Below are 17,233 nucleotides of genomic sequence, written 5' to 3'. Positions count from 1 at the left end.
GGAAGCTTCCCCATTCAGTTATTAAAGATTCCCTAGCCTAAATTTCCTAATATAATCCTTAGAACCCCTGTTTTTTACTTCAGAAATCAAATGGGTTAAATTGACCCAATGACTTAAACCCAAATGAATGGGCTGCTCTTTGAAAATGGATCAGAATTGAACCCAGGGCCCAAACAAAATCAGAACTCCATTTTAGTTATTCAATGAGAAATCAGAAGAACTAAACAACTGAACGATTTCAAAACGATTTCGGTAGCTGGGACTACCAGGAAGCTGTGATTTCACTGTTGCTGTTGTTGCTGCTTGCTGAACTTCTTATTACACCAAAATGGAAAATAAATAGCTAAGCTAGCTAAGCCTATCAGCTATGGGTTACAAGATTCCTGTCTATAAATATTCTGAAGCTTGATTTTGAGTCTTGGTTGGTTCATGCTGCAGACTCCGTTCTGAATCTTGATGCTCATCAGCTGTAGCTGCCAGTTCATTCTTCAACTTTGGATTAAGGCGGGACATGCGAGGCTTGTGACTTCAATCATATCTTGAGCAGTCCGCATCTTTCTCCACTTCAGAACTTTAAGTTCACTTCTTTTTCTCTTTTTCTTCTTTTCTTTATTTGGATTGCGACTCATTCATTTGGTCGCCTCGATCCTTGTGCCTCGAGGCCAAACCTGCTCAGACACCAAAACAAACAAACGAACGAAATTTTTCTGCGCCAGTTTTCACTAGGAAAATTTTGTGAGTTATTTGTAATCAAATCGTGAGTTATCTGTAACTAAATCTAAACTATTTTTTTTTGAAAGTGATAAAATAAAGATTGTGTGTCTTTAGGAGGAAAGATTAGGGAATGGAGGCCCTATGTCTAAAAATCTCAACTAGGGATTGGAGCCCTATGTTGGCAAAAGGCGACTAGGGGATGGAGGCCCTATGTCCAAAATCTCAACTAGGGATTGGAGCCCTATGTTGGCAAAACAAAGGCAACTAGGGAATGGAGGTCCTATGTCTAAAAATCTCAATTAGGGATTAGATTCCTATGTTGGAAAAAAGGCGACTAGGGAATGGAGGCCTTATGTCTAAAAATCTTAACTAGGGATTGGAGCCCTATGTTGGCAAAAGGCGACTAGGGAATGGAGGCCCTATGTCTAAAATCTCAACTAGAGATTGGATACCCTATGTTTGCAAAAGGCGACTAGGGGATGGAGGCCCTATATCTAAAATCTCAACTAGGGATTGGAGACCTATATTGGCAAAAGGCGACTAGGGAATGGAGGCGCTATGTCTAAAATCTTAACTAGAGATTGGAGCCCTATGTTGGCAAAAGTAAAAGATTGATATTGGGGATTCTAAACTACCATTTTTGGATTTTCTTCTTATCCCTCTTTTTTTTCATTTCATTTCATTTTTTCATCATTTTCTCAGTAAAAATGCAGGAAAGAATTTGTTGGAGACTTCCCTTTTGGATTGATTATTGTTGTAACGCTGTTTCTAGCACTTGTGCATTTTTTTCCCTTTTGGTTGTACCTGCTTCTTGCATGGTTTCTTTGGATTGCACTTGTTTTAATTTTTCCAAACAAAGAACAATTGTTAGTTTGAACGGTGGTTGGTTTGGTGGTCTTGATTGTTTTTGATCACTTGATCTCAGCCCAACTCTTTTGGTGAGAACCCCTGCTGCTTGCTGGCTTTTCTGAAGATTGATATCTCTCCTAAAACCGAGGAACTCAAACTTTCCAAAATTTCTCATGACGGTTTAACCGTGTGGGGCTTTGGCCCTTTCACCTTATTCTGCCTCTAGGGGCGTTTGACTTCGGATTTCTTTTCATTTTCCACAACTTTGATTTTAGAGTATCGGCCATCATGCTCAGTCGGGATCGACTTGACGCATCCGCTGAGGCTGGGTACTTTTCTTTGGATTTGGCTTTTATTAAGCAGAACCTTGTAAAACCAATCTTGCCACCTTTTCTTTGTATTAGTTTTGGAACAGAATTAGAGCGAAAGTGATTCAAAGAAAGGTAAACAAAAGACAAGAGAGTGAATTTAAGGAGAAGTGTCCCTTTTGGGGAGGAAAGAAGGACTTATCTTGAGTGCATGCAGACTTCAATAGACATGACATGCTTCTTGGACTGGGTACCCGATCTACAGAGCTATCCAACTTCTCATAAACCCATTACGACTCGTGTTTTAACACCGAGAAACCTTGCCAAGACTCTTTCAATACCAATGGTGGTGAGGGGTTTCTTCTTTTCGATCAACGGTACCCTTTGCGGGTTTTTGCCAATCGACCTCTCTCATTTATCTTCTCACCATCACCTTATAGTGCTATTACGAGTTTCACTAACAAGACGCTCTCATTTTTCAGTTTCTCTGCTCACCATCGTCTTACGGTGCCCGTAGGTTTTTCACCAATAAGACTCTCTCATTTTATTTCTCTCATCTTGATTGCATCGAATCCAAACAACTGTGTTCTCCGATTTTGAACACCTTTCATCGATTGATCGGAAGGACTTAAAAAAGCTTGGGTAAAAGAACTTGGGTCGAATTACAACTTTGGAACCGTTCTGGTGAGATCATCACTGAACTGTTATAACATCTGCCCCAGTTTCACTTTCGGGGGAACTTGGATTTTTGTTTTGTTGTGACTGAACCCCAGAGAGAGACTACTTACGTATCCTTTCGGAATCATGTCAAATGTAGTTCAGGGAAACATTTTGTTTTTGTTATTTTTTATGCCTTTTTTTCAAACATCTTCAAGTTCCAAAGAGGGTAATGAAAGGAAGGTAACTGGCTCAAAGGGTTAGCAAATGATTGGAGTGTTTGGGGTAGCGAGAATGAAAGCCTTCATCATCCCAATTGGATAATGTTATTGCTGCAGAAGGATTTGACATAGTACCTTTTCATTGCATCTGCATTTATAGTTGTTTTAGGGTCATTTCCTTCAATGTCTCCTAGATATAATGCCCCTTTCGGTAACAATTTTCTGATAATGTATGGACCTTTCCATTTAGGAGAAAATTTTCCTTTTGCTTCCTGATGATGGGGGAAAATACGCCTTAAGACGAGTTGCCCCACTTCAAAGTTTCTAGGCCGCACTATCTTGTTGTAGGCACGGGCCATTCTTTGTTGATACAACTGCCCGTGGCAGACTGCAGCCATTCACTTTTCATCGATCAGGTATAACTGTTCCAAACAGGTTTTGACCCACTCACTATCTTCAATTTCAGCTTCAACAGTGATCCGGAGAGAAGGGATTTCAACATCCGCGGGTATTACGGCTTCAGTGCCATAAACCAAAAGGTACGGGGTTGCTCCGACTGATTTGCGCACAGTAGTACGATACCCCAGCAATGCAAACGTCAACTTTTCATGCCACTGCTTGTAACTTTGAATCATCTTTCTAAAAATCTTTTTGATGTTCTTGTTTGCTGCTTCGACGGCACCATTGGCTTTGGGCCGATAATGAGTAGAGTTCCGATGCGTTATCTTGAATTGTTCACATATTTCCCCCATCAAATGACTATTAAAATTTGCTGCATTATCTGTAATGATAGTTGTGGGAATACCAAAACGGCAGATGAAATTGGAGTACACAAAGTCTACCACAGCTTTCTTGGTGAGAGATTTGAGAGTAATTGCTTCAACCCACTTTGTTAAGTAGTCGATGGCGACCAATATGAACCTATGCCCATTTGAAGCTTTCGGCCCAATGACTCCATGCCCCAGACAACAAAAGGCCAAGGTGCTGACACGGGATGCAGTTCAATAGGCGGTGCATGAAACAAATCACCGTGCACCTGACATTGATGACATTTCCTGACGAAACTGAAGCAATCTTTTTCCCTAGTCACCAAGTAATAGCCCGCTCGAAGGATCTTCTTTGCCAAAACATACTCATTCATGTGTGGTCCGCACACTCCTGCGTGCACTTCATACATGATTCTTCCGGCCTCTTCGGCGTCAACACACCTTAACAAATTGAGATCCGGAGTTCTTTTGTACAAAACATCACTGCTCAAGAAGAAACCACTTGTGTGCCGTCTAATGGTTCTTTTTTGGTCTCCACTGGCTTGCTCGGGGTATTCTTTAGTTTTCAGAAATCTTTTGATATCGTGATACCATGGCTGGATATTTGGTTTTGCCTCAACCGTATTGCAGTAACTGTGCCTTTCTCGAATTTTGATTTCCAAGGGATCAATGTGAGCATTGCCTGGGTATGGCACCATCGAGGTTAAAGTAGCAATTGCATCGGCCAGTTCATTGTGAAAACGAGGAATGTACTTGAACTCTACTCACTTGAACCGCCTATTAAGATCTTCCACATGTTGCCTGTAGGGAATAAGTTTGACATCTCGGGTCTCCCATTCTCCTTGATCTTGTCAGATAATCAGATCTGAATCTCCCATGATTAACAATTCTTCGATATCTTGGTTGATTGCCATGTTCATACCCATAATGCAGGCTTTATACTCAGCAGTATTCTTTGTGCAGAAAATTTGAAGCCGAGCTATGGCTGGATAATGCTGACCAGTGGGTGAGACCAAGACTGCCCCAATTCCAACACCTTTTGCGTTCACAGCCCCATCGAAGAACATTTTCCAAGCATTGGTGTCTTCTGATGTTATCTCAACTGAATTTACCTTTTCATCCGGGAACTAGGTGCTCAAAGGCTGGTATTCATCATCAACGGGGTTTTTGGCTAAATGATCTGCTAATGCCTAGGCTTTCATTGTCGTGCGAGTGATGTAGACTATGTCAAATTCAGTGAGTAGGATCTGCCATTTTGCTAACCTCCCATGGGCATAGGTTTCTGGAATATGTATTTCAAAGGATCCAACCAGGTGATGAGATAAGTGGTGTAGGCCAACAGGCAATTCCTAAGCTTCTGGGCGACCCAAGTTAGGGCGCAACAAGTCCTTTCCAACAGGGTATATTTGGCTTCATAGCTTGTGAACTTTTTGCTCAAATAGTGGATCGCCTGTTCTCTTTTTCCAATTGCATCGTGTTGCCAGAGGACACAGCCGAAAGAATTTTCCAAGACTGTTAAATACAGAAACAACGGCCTCCCAGGTTCGGGTGGGACCAAGACTGGCGGGTTCGACAGATATTCTTTGATTTTGTCAAAGGCTTCCTGGCACTCTTCTGTCCATTTAATTGCTGCATCTTTCTTTAACAGCTTGAAGATGGGTTCACATGTGGAAGTCAACTAAGCAACGAATCTGCTAATGTAGTTCAACCTTCCCAACAGGCTCATAACCTCTTTCTTAGTTTTTGGAGGAGGAAAATCTCAAATAGACTTTATCTTTGTTGGGTCTAACTCGATGCCCCTCCGACTTACTATGAATCCCAAAAGTTTGCCAGACGAAACTTAAAATGCACATTTGGCTAGGTTTAACTTCAGATCATATTTACGCAGCCGCTCAAAAAATTTCCTCAGGTCTCGAACATGGTTATATTGGGTCCTGGATTTGATGATCACATCATCCACATACACCTCTATCTCTTGGTGCATCAAGTCATGAATAATGGCAGGCATGGCCATCATATAGGTTGCCCCGGTGTTCTTCAAACCAAAAGGCATGACTCTGTAATAGTAGGTGCCCCATGGTGTGGTGAAAGATGTCTTTTCCGCATCCTCTTCATCCATCAACACCTGGTGATATCCTGCATAACAATCCACGAAGGACTGTATTTCATGTTTGGTGCAGTTATCAATAAGGAAGTGGATGTTCGGCAAAGGGAAATTATCCTTGGGACTTGCTTTGTTCAAATCTCTGTAGTCCACACACACTCGAGTTTTCCCGTCTTTCTTTGGCACTGGGACTACATTAGCTAACCATGTGGTGTATCGAACCACTCAGATCACCCCCACTTTCAACTGTTTTGTGACCTCTTCTTTAACCTTGTCAATGATATTGGTTTTGAACTTTCTTTGCTTTTGCTGGACAGGGGGATAATCGGGGTAAGTTGGCAGCTTGTAAACCACCTAATCGACACTCAGTCCTAGCATGTCATCGTACGACCAAGCAAACACATCTTTGAATTCAAACAAGAGTTGGATCAATGCCTCTCAGGTTTTTTCATCTGTGAATGCTTATCTTGGCTTCCCTGACTTATTCAGAACCACCCAAGTTAATTGGCTCAGTCTCATTTAAGTTCATCTTAGGTTTATTCTCAAATTGTTCCAATCCTCTATTTATTTACCTAAAAGCCTCTTCTTCATCATATTCCAATTCTTGGTTCATTATTTCACAATTAGACAGCGTGTTTGGATCTGGGCATAAAGTCCACAAGCATGTCATGTTATTTAAAGCCGCATTATTAGAACTGAAAGACAAAATAAGAAAAAGTAACAAAATTTAGAAAGGGTAAAGAGAGATGAACGATGAAATATTGTTTTCATTTCATTGAATTTGAAGATAACAGGGTTTACATTGAAAATTAAAGACAGGAAACTAAAGAAAACATCTGAGTTGCACCCGAAATAACTCGTGATGCAGAAAACGTGGCAGGACTGGACTACCGGGATTCCCGCCTGATTGGGAACGGAGTAGCCTTCCAATTTTGTAGCTTGGAATTGGGTCCCATGTATAGCACCTCAGCGGTGCTTGAGCCTTTCCTAGTTGGACCATGTGGGTTTCATACAGCATCTGCCTCATAGCCCCACAAATTTCTTCAATTTCCTCGGCCGTGAAGGCCTCATCTTCCTCTTCCTCATTGTATTTATGCCTAAAAATGTTCTATAAAGATGCAGAGTCGGTTGAGGCAAGACCCATACATTGTTCTTTCCTTCATCTGCCCATTTTCCATCAGCTGGCGTGAGTCGGAAACGTACCCTAAAGAATTTCTCACTAGCAGCCAAGGTGATAGGTTCAATAATTCCTTGCAATGAAGTATCGAGCCCCTTCCCGGGTTTGTAACCATGTCTAATCATTTCCTTGGCAACCATAATTGATGTATTCGAGAGAAAGGGTTGAGGACACGGGTTTCCTTCTTCACATTGGTCTGCGACCACAACCTCAAAAGCTTGATAGACTATATGTTCACTTCCTTCTCTAGCTTCAAGACACGGGACTGACGGGTCTCGGTAGATCGACTGCTCATCTTCCCCATGAACTACAATCTCCTGATCTTCATGTTCGAATTTCACCATCTGGTGGAGAGTGGAAGGCATAGCCCCTGCTGCGTGAATCCAAGGTCTTCCCAAGAGGAAATTATAGGAAGTATCCATGTCTAAGACCTGAAAGGTCACCTCGAAATCCACTAGGCCGATAGTTAGAATCAAATCAATCTCGCCTATTGTATCTCTTTTAATGCCATCAAAGGCACGCATGCAAACGTTATTGGGCCTGATTATCTCAGTACCGATTTCCATACGTTGCAGAGTTAAGAGAGGGCAAATATCTACCCCAGAACCACCATCTAGCATGACCCTTTTCACATAATACCCTTCGCATTTAACTGTCAGGTAAAGGGCTTTATTGTGGGCAGCCCCTTCTGGGGGCAAATCATTCTTGCTAAAAGAGATTTGATTGACTGCAAAAAACATTTATGCCATCCTCTCTAACTGTTCTACAGTGGTTTAAATGGGTATGTATGCTTCGTTGAGAGTTTTAATCAACACTTTTTGATGTTCAGTTGAATTCATCAGCAAAGACAATAAAGAGACTTGGGCAGGAGACTTCTGAAGTTGGTCAATTATTTCGTAGTCTGCCATTTTCATCTTCCGAAAAAACTCTTCTGCTTCTTCGGCACTCACTGGATTCTTGGGTGGGAAACGTTTCTTTGTGGCATTATTCACTTCCTCCAGATTGATGTACTTTTCCAGCGGGTTATTTTCCTTAGCTTCTCCCAAGATCTCTTTACCTTTGTAAGTTACTACCGCTTTGTTGTAGTTCCATGGAACAATAGTGGGATCTGTCATAGGTCTTTGCAGTGCATGGCCAATAACCACGGCTCATTCAGCCTTGGTAAAATTATTGGCCCCCGCACCACGTAGGTCCCTTTGGGCACATATATTTTCGCTCCCTTGTTTAGCCCAAACCTTCTAGGAGGGCTCAATGACATATGTTCCTTCTTGTGGCCTCGGGGAACATAGAGAACAACATCTTTTGAGGGCGCTGCCCCGGTCTCAATTCCCACTTTCTTTTCTGTATTCTGAGGGGTAGGTTTGCTCTTCTTCTCCCCCTTGTCTTTTTTTTTTGCGACAACTTTCGGTTTCTTTTCCACATTGGCTAATGCAATGATGGCTTTGAGAGCTGGGTCAAACTCTCTATCTCTACAGATCATTCAATTAACCAACCTGTTGTTGTGAGCCGGTAATGGATTGTTGGTTACATTAGGAACGTCTTCGTCCTTCAGCACTATTCTCTTTTGTTCTATCAAATTTTCCACAACCCTCTTCAAGGTCCAACAGTCATCTGTATCATGCCCTTTTGCCCCTGAATGGTAGGCATATCGAGTGCCAGCTCTATAAGCGGGTGATGTTGGGTTCTGCCTGGTTTGGGGTACAGGCTGCAACAAACCCATCTGAACAAGTTTGGGGAAAAGGCTGGAATAAGACTCACCGATGGGTGTGAAGTTTGGTATCTTGGGTGGTTCTCGGGAACGGAAGTTGCTTTGTGGAGCTCGGGGATTATAGTGAGCTTGGTGAGGAGGTTGATTTCTTGGAAATGGAGCTCAGTTTTGATTAAATTATTGTTGTTGACTACTGTAGGGTTGGGCATTCAGCACTGCATATGGCTGAGGAACCATAGCATAAGCCACATCTTGGTGGGGATAGTAATGTTGTGGGGTTATTTCAGAGAAATGAGGTCTGGGTGGATGGTGTTTTCTTGCACTTGAAGTTTCCATTGATGTTTATTCCTTCTTCTTTCGATTTTTTACTCCTTCAGACCCGTCTTGGATTGCTTGGGAAGTAGCCCTTATAGTAGACTGACTCAAGATTCGCCCTATTTTCAACCTATTTTCAACCATTTCACCGATTTTGATGGCTTCGGAAAACGGCTTACCTATCGCAGACATCAAGTTTTGATTATAATCAGCCTCTTGGACTTGAAGGAAGACACTGACCATCTCTGTTTTGTCCATAGGATGCTTGACCCTGGCCGCTTGTTCGTGCTATTTGACAGCATACTCTCGGAAGCTCTCCGAGGACTTCTTCTTTAGATTTAACAATGAATTCCTATCAGGGCAATGTCGATGTTATATTGAAATTGGCTGACAAAGTCCCGAGCCAGGTCATCCCAGATATGCCAACAAAATATATCTTGATCCCTATACCATTCAGAGGTAATGCCGACCAAACTCTCTCCAAAGTAAGCCATGAGTAGCTCTTCTTTTCCGCTCGCTCCCCGCAGTTGGTTGCAGTACCTTTTGAGGTGAGCTATGGAATTCCCATGCCCGTCATATTTTTCAAACTACAGGGTTTTGAAACCCAAGGGTAAATGTACGTGCGAGAACATGCACAGGTTAGCATAAGATACGCTATTTTCCCACTCAGACCCTGTATATTTTTGAGACTTTGCTCTATGCTTCTCATATTTCTGGTAATCTCCTCTTGTTCAGGTTTTTTGTAGTTTTCTCCTACCCTGTGGTAAACTCGTACTGAGGTGGCTAAGGGTAAGCATTGGTAGTGAACTGGGTTGGTTCCATTGGAAAAGATGGTTCATGAAAGGTGAAGGAGGATGGATCGAAGCTAGGCCTAGGTAGGGTGGGTTGTGTCGTAGCTGAACAAGGTGGCGCAGTGAATATGTTTGAAGCCACGCCTGAAGTTAACACCTGGGGGCAAGCCTCAAAAGGTGTTCCAGCAAAGTAGGCTGAAATGGTAGGATATCCCAGTGGGGTATTTGGATAACTTATGGGGATGTTGGAGGTGCCACTTGCTCTGAGAAACAACTCAGAGAATCCGGGCATCGCACTTAGTGGTTCTCTTCCGTTGGCCCAGGTGTCCCACATTTCCATCATGCGGAGACACAGAATCCTATTTTCCTCAGTAGTTGTTGACTCAGAAGTTGGGATGGCCGAGATTGGGCTATCCTCCGGGATAGGGATTGTTGGCAGATGACTTTCTGAAGACATTTCAACACTTCCTTTTGACCCCCATGAAGTATGGATATGAAGCCAGACTACCACAAAACCAACCAACTTACTATAGAACCTGTACTTAACATTAGACAACAAACCGGTCAGTTTGAAGCAATTAACACATAGGTAATCGCACGTTGGGTATGATGCGCCTATACAGTTAAATGTGTTTCTAGATGTTTCACAACGGTTGCATGTTTCATCCTGGCTTTTGCTTATTTCCCCAATTTTCTTTTCTTTCCACTTTGGCTCTTTGTGTTTCTCCTCTTATTCTCATTTTCCTCTCTTTTCTTTTCTCTCTTTCCTTGCTCTCTTTTTTTCGTTTTTCTTTCTTTTGGTTTTTCTTTGGCTCTCTTTCCTTTTGGTTTTTTTTCGGTTTTTTCCTTCCACATCCCTCTTTTATTTGAGTTATTTACAAGAAATTATGACCTGATCCGATGAGGATTGCCTACATATCACGACGCCATGTGGATTGCCTCCAACATACTCATTTCTTGAAATTTTAAAGACTGCAAACAGACTCAAAAGAATATTATAAACTAAAAACTGACATACAGACTCGGTAAATGAAAAATCAAAAGTACATAAGTGCTTCAACTCCTGGGGCCTGTGGGACATCATTCGGTCTTGCCACGGGCCTATGTGCGACATCCCCTTGAAGCCGTTCCAAATCACTCATTATTTGGCGGAAGAATGTCATTATTGTAGCGAAGAAAGTGGTTTGAGTCATGTCTTCACATGCGTGGCATTTCATGACGATGTAGTCAGCAATGGCTCTAACCCTCTCTCGGATAATACCCTTTTCCTGAAGCAGGCGCCCGATTTGTTGATTCCGAGCTTCCAACACTTGGGTGTCATGATGATTTTGAGTCTGCAACTGTTGCATATCTTCTTCCATCTGGGCCATCAAAGCATAACAATGTTTCCTGTCGGCTTTAAAGTTCTTAGCTTGTTTGGTCGCCTCATTTTCAAGGATAGTTAGCTTTCTCTTAAGATTGGTGATTTTCCCCTCATATTTTCTTTTCATTTATCACACACTCTCTGCCTGCCCTTCTGCTTTCTTTGCCAATTGTGCTCGGACTCTTGCTAGACTGGCCTCAGATTTATTTAGGTCATCTTGACACTCGAGTACTTTCTTTCTCAGACCACTTATAATCCCTTCATCTGCTCTGCTTCTTTCCAGGTTTCTAGCAGCTATTCTCATTTTTTGGATCTGAGATTTGAGGGCTTTGTTTTCCTGAGTTAGCTTCTCCTTTTCCCCTTCATCTGCGACAGCTTGGATACTATTGCCAAATTTGAGGTCCCTGATTTGTCCCTCTAATTTACTTATCTTGGCCTTATAGCTTTCTTCTTTTGCCAACCAGTCCCGCTGCTCCCGCGAGTCATTCATGAATTGTTGGACATGGGGTCTCTTAGCAGGTCTCTCGGGCTCTCGAGGGATTTGAAACCGTTTACCGAACAAAATCATGTAATTGAGGTCTACCTCACCCTTAGCTAGATCTCGTACCATAGTCTTAGGTTTGAGAATTCTGCATGCATTCCAAACTTGGAGAACTCTTCCTTCTGGGAATACAATCTTTGGGCCCAATTCGACAACTTGTCTACTCAGATCTTCGTCATGGGGAACAGTTTGAAACCTGCCCAGTTGGCGCAAAACCCTGTGAGGAGCATTTAGCTGAATGCTCCGGATACCTATTAGGAGAAGATAGCACACTTCGGTTGACATGTATACGACTTTGGTGATAGGGAGCCATCCGAAAGTCCACTAAATTTTATCTGAATTTAAAGAACTCAAGTGTGCAAACCAAGCCTCGGCACCCTCTGGAAATTCAACACCCACCACTCGTCTTTCAAATTCTTTGATGCAATTCAAACCAGTCATGTCGTAGTTCATATACCCGACATGGTGACAAAGATGTTCCTGTATCCATAGTTGTAGTAGTAGGTTACAACCTTGGAAGAATTTTTCCCCTTCTCTACAAATGGTCAAAGCTCGGTAAATCTCAGACAAGATCATTAGAACCAGGGTACCATTAGCTTTCTTGATCGCGACATCAACCATTCCCACGAGGCACAATTTTATGTTGTCGTCTTTTCGCGGACATATTATAACACCCCAAGAATGCTACTATGAAAGCCAAACATTGTCGTGCCTCCCATTTATCTTTGTTTCCTACATGGGTCAGACCAGTATTCGGTACTTCAAAACCTTGGGAATTGCCATAGCATTGGTACAAGAATTGGAAAGTGAAAAACCCTTCAGCTAAATTCTCATCCTGAATATCCCGGATAATACTCAACATATCCGGAAACTTGTGAGGAGATACTGTTCTTGGTGACACCGGGTACCGACCTCTAAGGTTTCTGCTAAGGCCGGCATAACCCGCAATTTCCTCAAGCGTGGGTGTAAGCTCAAAATTAGAAAAGCGGAACACAATCCGAGTCGGATCCCAGAAAGGTATCAAACCTTCAATCACGTCCAATCTTGGCTTGGTGTTCAAAAGTCCGACAAGACCACCCAAAACTTTTACCACGGTTCCTCGGCTGACCTTTCCTAAGTCCTTCCACCAGATATGGAGCTGTAAGGGGATTTCCTTAAGAGCTGCGAAGGGTTCATTTTCATCTGTGCTCATCCTGTACATTTATTAGGGTGAATAAGTTAAAAAGATCATGACTCATTTTGACTCAAGAAAAGTTATCACCATTTTTCCAAAAAAATAAATAAAAATACGGCCTTTCAGCACTTCGGGGAAGAAGCTTTTAAGCCTGTGTTTGCTAACCGGCCAAAACTTTGAAAAAGAGACCATAGGTGGTTGTTCTTGCAAAACAGCCTTCCGGCGCCCTTTTGGGGGACATTCGGCTATTTAGACTAGAATGCCATCACCTTACTTATTTATAATAAACAATAAAATTTTTGTTCTTTTTGGGTTATTTTTGCAAAAATGAAGTTGGACCCGATGGGGGTTGCCTACGTATCCCACATCCGGTGAGAATCAAACTAGCGTAGTTCGGGCAGATTTGACAAAAATAAAAACAAAACCAAATAAAAAACAAGATTTTCTTTTTTTCAAAATTTCAGCAGAGTTTCGGCATATTTTTTTTGGACATTGGTTTTTCCAAAAACAGGCAATTATCTCTCTTAGACCTCACATTAACTTTTCATTTTCCTAACTTTCTCCTATTATTCGTAAGCAAGTCAACATGCAAATCTGAAGAAAATAAATGCACTGGTAGCAAGTAGGATGCATCAGGATGGTCTTTTCATTTCGGGTACACCTGTCCTTGACACACCCAACCCCTGTGTTGAGTCTCGAAAGTCAAATGCATGTGATGCAAAAAACGTTCCTACTAGGGATCCGATATGAGGTTTTGTTATGCTAGGTTTAAAATCTAGGTGTATTGTTCTAGACCTGGCTTACCCAAGCAGACAGCTCATGCCGGGGGGCAGCGTACCGGGAATACAGAAGCTTCACCGGCTTTGCAACGTGTCCGAACCTCACTCTAAAATTGGATAAGACTCTAACATAAGAAAAGTCACTCGAAGTGCATACTCCCCGGATGATTTAGAAGACTCAGAGAGAAGAAGGGTTTTGTAGCGGTTTATATACAATTCACATAATATCAAAGCGGTAAAAAGCAGCATTTAGCACATTAGGCTCAAACATGTAAAAAGATCAGATAATAAATAAAGCCAAATATAACAGCTATTCTAAGCTTGAATTCTTGAACCCTGAACCGAAGTTCTGGGTTTCAATCCCAGCAGAGTCGCCAGAGCTGTCACACCTCTTTTTTACCCACCCGAGGGGGTATATAAGGGAGCTTTTCCAATTTAAGTGATATGATTCGAAATGGGATTATTTATTTGATTTTAGAGTCGTCACTTGGAATATTTTAATTGGTGTCCCAAGTCACCGATTTATTTTAAATCCCAAATCGAGGAAATTCGACTTTCCTTTTGAAGTCTGCGAACCAGAAATTCTAAGTAAGGAATTTTGTTAACCTGGGAGAAGGTGTTAGGCATTCCCGAATTCTGTGGTTCTAGCACAGTCGCTTAAATTATTATAATTGGCCTATTATCTGATTTATTACATGTTTTAGCCTATGGTGTATTTTTTGTTTATTAAACCGCTTTTAATTTATTTTTAGGAAGATTCAACGTTATCTAAAACATGTCCCGAACCACGCCACATGTAATGCACCCGCAGTCCACGACACATTTTATTTAACGTTGTTGAGATTTGGATTTGGGTCACATGAAATGCACACCCGAGTTTAGGGAAATTAATTTAAATTACGCACCTAAAGGAACTATACACTTTCAAGTTTGCGAGGACCATGGAAAATTCAACTAAATGGCACACCTCAATTTCTAAAAGGTTAAAATTTATTAAGTAAGGGCCATGCGTTTTGATATTTTATTTGGCATGGCACACCTCGATTCCGATTTTAAAGGAAGCTTGAACTAAGCTTTTGAGGGCCATGAACTATTGATGTTATTTACTATGGCACACCTCAACTAACTAAAGGAATCTAATTAACTAAATACTAAGAGAATCGGGATTTTATTCAAGCTAGCTGAAAGGCTTTGCGTTAAAAAGAAATAGGTTTAATTATTTAACCAAATGGCTTGGGCCATCAAAAGCAATTAATGGGAAGACTGGGTCCGACAAAGACGAAGCGGGTCCAAATAACATAGAGTATGCAATCCCATCTGCAAGTGCCTTCAGGTTTGGGCCCAAAAATGAGCCTAATTTTAATGAGAAAGAATGTCCAGAGATGAGGACGCAGGATCGAGTCCTCATGAAAGCAAACAAATTTGGACATCAAGGTTTTGGGCTCTAAACAACCCTTCTATGACTCAAATCCAATTTAAACTTAAGCAATTCTCAAAGGTAAACACGAACACATTAACCAATTAAAATACCAATGGAGGAAAATTGAGATGCCTCTCATTTAAACATGAAAAGTATTATCAAGACTTCCATACATAAAAAAATCTTGACAATAGATATTACTAAGCTACTACAGTGATGCAATAGCCTTTGAATTTGTTTCATCCTTACAGAACAATCTCCAAACCAAAACCAAATCATTTCTGAAGGTTAATCTAAATACTGACTATCAATGAAATGGCAACAGTTTATTCAATACTCCGAAGGTGTGCTATCTATCCTAGTTCGAGCCCCACAATGACAGTAAGAACACTTAACATACTAAAACCACAATAATAAAAGTCCAAGTACAAGTCTAATATGAATCACAAGGTCCATAGCATGAATAGATACAAGAAATAGCATAATTTAAACATGGAATATAGGTGCATTTCCAACAATAACTTGACATTCAACTAAAAATCATGTTTACAGCTTCAAAATACTTCAAACTCAAACTCCACACACTGATAAAGTTCCAAAGTGTACCTGGTTTCAGCAAATAAACAAGGAAAAGCCTAAGGTTAAAAAGAGAGCAACAACAGTAACCCCGCAAAAGGAAGCAAACAGCAAAATCAGCTCAAAGCAATGATGGAACAGTGGTAAAACATCAAATCAAAACCCAACTTCAAACCAAATTCAAACCATTTCTCAACCCAGAAGTATGGCCATGGAATTTTCCAGAGTTCTAGCTAACAAAGAGAATCAGAAAACCTAAAACCAAATAGAATTTTATCAATTTTTCAGTATTTCAAGAATTAAAAAGAAACTCAGTTACTTCTAAAGTTTTCAGTATTTTTTTAGCCTCTTTTCAGTCCCTAAACCTCTAAAAAAATCTGACTTGAGAATGAAGTTACAATGCCTTTATAGGCAAGCCTAAGGGAAGCAGAAATGAGTTTTAGTTTTGCTTTCTAATCCTTTTAGAATTTTTATTTTTGCTATTTAATCCATAAGTTCAAATTTAGCTTTTCAAAATCAGACTCAATCCCACCTTCTAGGAAGCTTCCCCATTCAGTTATTAAAGATTCCCTAGCCTAAATTTCCTAATCTAACCCTTAGAACCCCTGTTTTTTACTTCAGAAATCAAATGGGTCAAATTGACCAATGACATAAACCCAAATGAATGGGTTGCTCTTTGAAAATGAGTCAGAATTGAACCCAGGGCCCAAACCAAAATCAGAACTCTATTTTAGTTATTCAATGAGAAATCAGAAGAACTAAACAACCTAACGATTTCAAAACTAAAATTCTAGCTAAATGACTGATTTCCCTTTTTAAACTAACTAATGAGCTATAATTAAACTACATATTCAAATTGAAGCAAACCTAATTAACTGACTACAAAACTAAAACAAGAAAAGCAAGAATCAGAAGTTTAAACATAAAAACTAAACAAGTGGATAAACAAAAATAAGTGCACAACCTTTAAAAATTGAAAAGAAAAACTAAAAAATGAACGGAAATAATCTGACCACAAACCCTTGTCAAATTTCAACCAAAGTAAAAACTGACTAGAGAAAAGGATAAGAAATGAAGAGGAACAAATGGTGAAGCAACAAGAACGGGCAAAGAGATGAAGAAAACTTACCAAATCCAACTCAAAACCAACTGGAGACATTGATTTTAAACGAAAATAATGTTTATCATTTGTTCTATGTCAAGAACAAATGAACAACATCAATTTGCGTTGAATCAAATTTCAACTCGAAAGAAATAGAAGCCTATGGTCATGCACGCCAACGGGTTCAACGGAAATTGATTTTAGACTCTTAGGGTTCGAACTTAAATTTAAGATTCGAATAGATGTGGAAAGATTGGAGGGAAATGGTTTTGAGATTGAGAAAGGGGAGGATGTCAGGATTCTATGGTGTTAATTTGGGGTTGGTTAGAGGTGGCGCTGCCGGCTTGAGGTGGTGGAGAATTGGGGCGGCGCTTGGGTTTAGGTTAATCTCTGATGAGGGAGATGAGGAGTGAAAGAGACGAGTTAGGGGGGGTCAACATTCGGACACTTATATATTAGAAGGGGTCCCAGTTCTGTACCGTTCGATCAAGTGAGATTGGTCCTGATTAAGAGTAATCTAAACGGGGTCATTTGTTTAGATAATGGGGCGGACCGGGTAAAGTGACACGGGTTTGGGCCGATTTGACAGGTATTTGTGTTAAATCAATTGGGCTTGGGGGAATTTGAACTAAATTAGCCCAAAATCAGACTACTTCTTTTATTTCCT

Source organism: Nicotiana tabacum, chromosome 1 (genome assembly GCF_000715075.1).
Source record: "Nicotiana tabacum cultivar K326 chromosome 1, ASM71507v2, whole genome shotgun sequence".
Lineage (NCBI taxonomy): Eukaryota > Viridiplantae > Streptophyta > Magnoliopsida > Solanales > Solanaceae > Nicotiana > Nicotiana tabacum.
The sequence above is the reverse complement of the archived record's forward strand: the minus strand, read 5'-3'. Positions refer to the sequence as shown.